Consider the following 5,459-nt stretch of genomic DNA (forward strand, 5'->3'; position numbering starts at 1 on the left):
AGACAGATCACCTGAGGTCAGGAGTTTGAGACCAGCCTGGCCAACATGGTGAAACCTGGTCTCCACTAAAAATACAAAAATTAGCCGGGCATGGTGGCGGGCGCCTATAGTGCCAGCGACTCGGCTCGGGAGGCTGAGGCAGGAGAATTGCTTGAACCCTGGAGGTGGAGGTTGCAGTGAGCCAAGATCTCGCCACTGCACTCCAGCCGGGGCAACAGAGTGAGACTCTGTCTCAAGAAAACATAAAAACCAAAAACCAAAAAACAAAAAAAACAGGCAGTAAGGAAAGGGAGTAAGATGGAGAGTTGTTGTGCTAGCTAATTAGCAAAACTGAGGCGGGGAGAGAGACAGAGAAAGGGAAGTATGAAGAGTGAAAAAAAAAAAAACATGGAGGGAAAGACATCTCAAAACACAGAGATTTCAGAAAAAAGAAAAACTAATCTCTCTTAATTTGCTCCCTCCCCTTACTCATTTGCCTATTTCTCTCCAGGCAATCAGGAGTGCCTACTTCCTTCCAACATTCCAATTTCAGGAAGAGCAGTGAAATCCCAATGAAACCAACAGAAAAAATTGCCCTTTGCCTACTCACAGTTGTTTCCGAAGAAACTTGAGTCAATTTACGGAAGGTTAAGCTTTGGAGAGCTGTCCATGGTCACACTGCAGGCACAGCCCTGACTGCCACGGCTGTTACTAGAAAGAAATAAAAAGGTCAGAGTCCTGAAACTGAGCTTTATTTAAAAAGTCTGCACATAGTCCCAACCATCTTTCGTGTTAATTTATTGCATTATATCTTAGAAACTGGGAAAAACAACCTTCCTCCAAAATCCTTTACGTTAATTCAATCTGGGAGAAAACCTGGTGTGTTAATGGGATTATCTCTAGATGCATTCCTAAAAGCGCCCCTCCCCAATTACACAGATTAGATTAGTGTATCAACCAACCTCACATTCATTGGTTTTCTTGGAACTCTGCCATAACCAGACTTTCTAACAACATTTGTTGCCTGATAAACCCTATACTTTATGGGTCTCTAACTTAAAGACTAGTTCTGACTTTGCTCACCTAGAACTTTAAGCATCTTTATTTTTTCCTTGTTACAAAGAGGCACTACAGAGAGGATGCACAGAGATCACACATTGTACATTCCAACTTGCAGGATTCTAAGCCTGGCTTCATCACTTACTGCTTTTATAACACGAAGGCTGAAACTCAACCCTCCTGAGTCTTAGTTTCACATAAGTGAAAATGGGGCAGCAATAATAACAGTGACTTCTTAGGATAAGCCATTGGGCTAAAATGGCTCAAAATCATGTCTGCACATAAGTAATTACCATAATTGTCAACATCATATTCCTATTGCTAATTCTAAGAATATATTAAACTACAGGGATGCCTCATATGGAGAAAATTAAGGCTCCATCATGGGAGGAAAGGGAGTTTAGTGACATTTATTACAGATTTATTGTTTGTTGTACTACATCAGTCTGTATGATTTACATGCCTTAATACAATTTAATTCTGCAAGTGACCATATGATATTCAATTTTATTACATTTAACATAGTAAGAAAACTGAGGTCCAAATACATTATTAATACATTAAGGGACTTTTAGGAGTCAATTCAGCTAAAGAAACAGGGATGTGCAATCAGAAATGGCTGCAGTTGATGGGTGCCCACATTTCTTCAATGTAGGGCATGAACTATACTATGCCAAACCCAGCAAACCATGTGGGAAGCAGAAAATCTTCCATGATTATAATTAATGTGTCCTCCATTTCCCGAGAGATCCTAACATAATATCTAGAGTGTGAAGAAAAGTCCCTCTATTTCATCCTGTTGCTGCAGATAAATTAGTGCCTCTCTGGGGAAACTTCACCATCACTGGACCTTAAATTTAATGAAAGGAGGAATCACAAAAATTAGAGTGATCTCTAATTTTAACTCAGCTTTTCCCTGAGCTGAGTTCAAAAGACAGATAGCCTTCATCATTTTCATTTTGAATGCATGCTCTTTTCTGAAGATGCCAGTATCCAATGCCACAGAAAACAGAAAACTATCCCTCAAAATAAAAACCTGGAATCAGGATTTTCTAATTTACAATTCAGCCTCATAAAGGGTAGGAGATGAAATGCCCCTCATCACAATATCTGACAATATCTTTAGGGCATTAAGTTTAGAAAAACCCTCCTTCCAACACACACACACACACACACACACACACACACACACACACACACACACACATCCCATCACCTTGAATGAAACTTACAGTTTGGAGAGCTGTTCTAGGTGAGAGTGGACGATAATTCTTTTTTCAGAAATGAGATCTTGCTATGTTGCCCAGGGTGGTCCCAAACTCCTGGCCTCAAGAGATCCTCCAGCCTCAGCCTTCCAAAGTGACTGGATTAGACTCCATAGTGCCTGGATGAGAATGGATGAAAGTTGAGTCTGACAGGGATTATGATGTTCCGACCTTTTATTCCCAGGTGGCTCCACCCATATCACAGGTTTTTCCAGGACATACGTTTCTTGATTAACTTATCTCTGCGTAAGAGTTTAAAACATTTGTCTAGAAAAGGCTAGCTAGGTCTACTACTAGCTAGTGTATATACTAGCAAATATATATAAGAATTGCAAGATTAGTAGAAATAACTTATATTCCCTTCACCCAAATTTACCAATTGTGTATATTTTGCCACCTCTGTCTGCTTTCTCTCTCCCTCTTTTGATGTTTTATGTATGTATGTATGTATGTATGTACGTATGTATCTATCTATCTTTCTATCTATCTATCTATTTTTTAATAAAGACGAGGTCTCGCTATGTTGCCCAGGTCTGGAACTCCTGCCCTCCAGTAATCCACCCCTCTCGGCCTCCCAAAGTGCTGGGATTATAAGTATGAGCCACCATGCCCAGTTAGATGTTCAAGTCTCTTATATAAAATGATATTCTTTTACTCCAATTAATGTTTACCTGTTTTCCTTGTAGTAACCGTCCTTTTTGTTTTATATATATATAAGTATGTACATATTAAACATATATATATATATATCTCCTACATTTTCAACACGTGTAACAGATGTGGCTAGTTTCAAAAAGATCATTTTACGTTCTAGTGGTTACCCTGCTTGACCAGAGTGTACTACTTTTATTTTTCTATTGCAGTGCATTTTCTTTTTCTTTTTTTTTTTTCGGTGGGGGGCAGAGCAGGGGCGGGGAGGGAGTCTCACTCTGTCACCCAGGCTGGAGTTTAATGGCGCAATCTCGGCTCACTGCAGCCTCTGCTTCCCGGGTTCAAGTGATTCTCCTGCCTAAGCCTCCCAAGTAGCTGGGATTACAGGCGCCCGCCACCACACCTGGGTAATTTTTTGTATTTTTAGTAGAGACGGGGTTTCACCATGCTGCCCAGACTGGTCTCCAACTCCTGACCTCAGGTGATCCGCCCGCCTTGGCCTCCCAAAGTGCTGGAGTTACAGGCGTGAGCCACCGTGCCTGGCCTTTTTTTATTTTTATTTTTGAGACGGAGTCTCTAGCTCTGTTGCCCAGGCTGGAGTGCAGCGATGTGATCTCGGCTCACTGCAACCTCCACCTCCCGGGTTCAAGCTATTCTGTCTCAGCCTCCCGAGTAGCTGGGATGACAGGCACCCACCATCATGCCCAGCTAATGTTTGTATTTTTAGTAGAGGCTGGGTTTCACCTTGTTGGTCAGGCTGGTCTGTAACCCCTGACCTCAGGTGATCCACCCGCCTCGGCCTCCCAAAGTGCTCGGATGACAGGAGTGAGCCACCGACCCAGCCCTTTTTTACTTTTATGTACTTTTTGAGACAGGGTCTTGCTCTGTTGCCCAGGCTGCAATGCAGTGGTGCGATCATACCTCACTACAGCCTTGATCCCCCAGGCTCCAGTCATCCTCCAACCTCTGCCTCCCGACTATCTGACACTACAGGCGTGGGGTAATTTTTAAAGTTTTTTGAGACATAGTCTCATTTTGCCGCCCAGGCTGGAGTGCAGTGGCGCGATCTCAGCTAGCTAATTTTTAAATTTTTTGTAGAGATGGGGGAGAGGGTCTCACTATGTTGCCCAGGCTGGTCTCCAACTCCTGGGCGCAGGCGATCCTCCCGCCTCGGCCTCCCAAAATGCTGGGATTACAGGCATGAGCCTGGCCAGCATTTTCTGTTTGGATGTTTTTACGTAACCGGAGTCGTCATGATGGAGGTACAGTTCCTTGGACTTCCGGCTCCCCGCTGTGGAAATCTCAGCTCGGACCCGCCCCTTCCGGCACCGCCTCCCCCGATTCTCCGGCACCGCCTCCCCCGATTCTCCCGCAACGCAAGAGTCCCGGGCTCCCCACGCTGCGTCCGCGCAGTGCCGGGCTGAGGCCTCCAGACCTGTGGGACTCGGTGCGGGCTCCAGCGTGGCCGGGGAACACGGAGTTGCTGGCCTAGAGCGGGTGGGGCCTAAAGGCAGGAGTTACGGTTCAGAGAAAACCAGCCCAGGGGCGGGTTCACTCCGCTACCCATTCAGCCTCAAGCGAGGTGGGGTGTGGTAGGCGGGCTGGTGCCAGAAACCACGCCAGCCATTGTTAATCAACAGTCATCCCGGCCGGGTGCGGTGGCTCATGCCTGTCATCCCAGCACTTTGGGAGGCCCGAGGAGGGCGGATCACCAGGTCAGGAGACCGAGACCAGCCTGACCAACGTGGCGAAACCCCGTCTGTACTAAAAATACAAAAATTAGCTGGGCATTGTGGTGCGTGCCTGTAATCCCAGCTACTCGGGAGGCTGAGGCAGGAGACTCGCTCGAACCCGGGAGGCGGAGGTTGCAGTGAGCCGAGATGGCGCCATTGCACTCCAGCCTGGGCGACCGAGAGAGGCTCTGTCTCAAAACAACAACAACAGAACCCCAAAAACAGCCATCCTCCAGGTGGAAGAGACAGAAAAGAGGGTGCGGAAGAGACTTAAAAGTCTCAGGCCTTCACGCGTATTTGCCTCAGCCACCCATGAATCCTACAGGAAAACTACAACAACATGGCGGCATGCCCCTCAGTTTTGGGGAAGCGGACGATTTCCCAGCCGTGCTTTAGGAGGAGGCGCCGCGGGGCCTCACGGGTGACGTCGTCCCCGGGGGTGGTTTGCGCGGAGGGTCGCTTTGGGCGCGCGGAGAGCCGCGTGGTGCCTGGGCCGGCGAAGCTCGGGCGCCGTCATTTGCGGCCCTGTCCCGGCGCGCGAGGGGCCAAGGCTGGCCCGGGGCTGGGTCCGCGCGGTGGCGACCGCGTCCTGCCAGCTTCCATCTCTCCGCCTGAGACGGTTGCCAGAGTCAGGTCTCCAGGCCGGGCGCTCAGGCGTCTGTGCCCGGGGAGGCCCCAAGATGCTGGTGAAGCCTCCACCCGGACTGGTGTCCAGGCTCTTGACACTGTCATGAGAAGGAATTCATGGAGGAGCAGAGAAGTGTGGAGATTC

At 47.6% G+C, this 5,459-nt stretch overlaps 1 protein-coding gene across 2 annotated transcripts in view; it reads right to left on the reverse strand.

The window, feature by feature from the left end:
• Window positions 1–5,196, reverse strand: part of USP29 (ubiquitin specific peptidase 29) — a 14,515-nt gene extending 9,319 nt beyond the window's left edge. The window contains exons 1-3 of one of the 2 annotated variants that reach the window (XM_011932412.1): window positions 5,102–5,196; window positions 2,271–2,422; window positions 590–684 (exon numbers count right to left, since the gene is read on the reverse strand). The gene's annotated coding sequence lies outside the window, so the exon portion shown is untranslated. Of the gene's footprint in view, window positions 1–589; window positions 691–2,270; window positions 2,423–4,073; window positions 4,259–5,101 lie in introns of those variants that run through there. The other variant, XM_011932411.1, reaches the window with a different exon arrangement.
• Window positions 5,197–5,459: the final 263 nt, after the last annotated feature.

The sequence above is a fragment of the Colobus angolensis genome, unplaced genomic scaffold (assembly GCF_000951035.1).
Source record: "Colobus angolensis palliatus isolate OR3802 unplaced genomic scaffold, Cang.pa_1.0 Scaffold96, whole genome shotgun sequence".
NCBI classification, from domain to species: Eukaryota; Metazoa; Chordata; class Mammalia; order Primates; family Cercopithecidae; genus Colobus; species Colobus angolensis.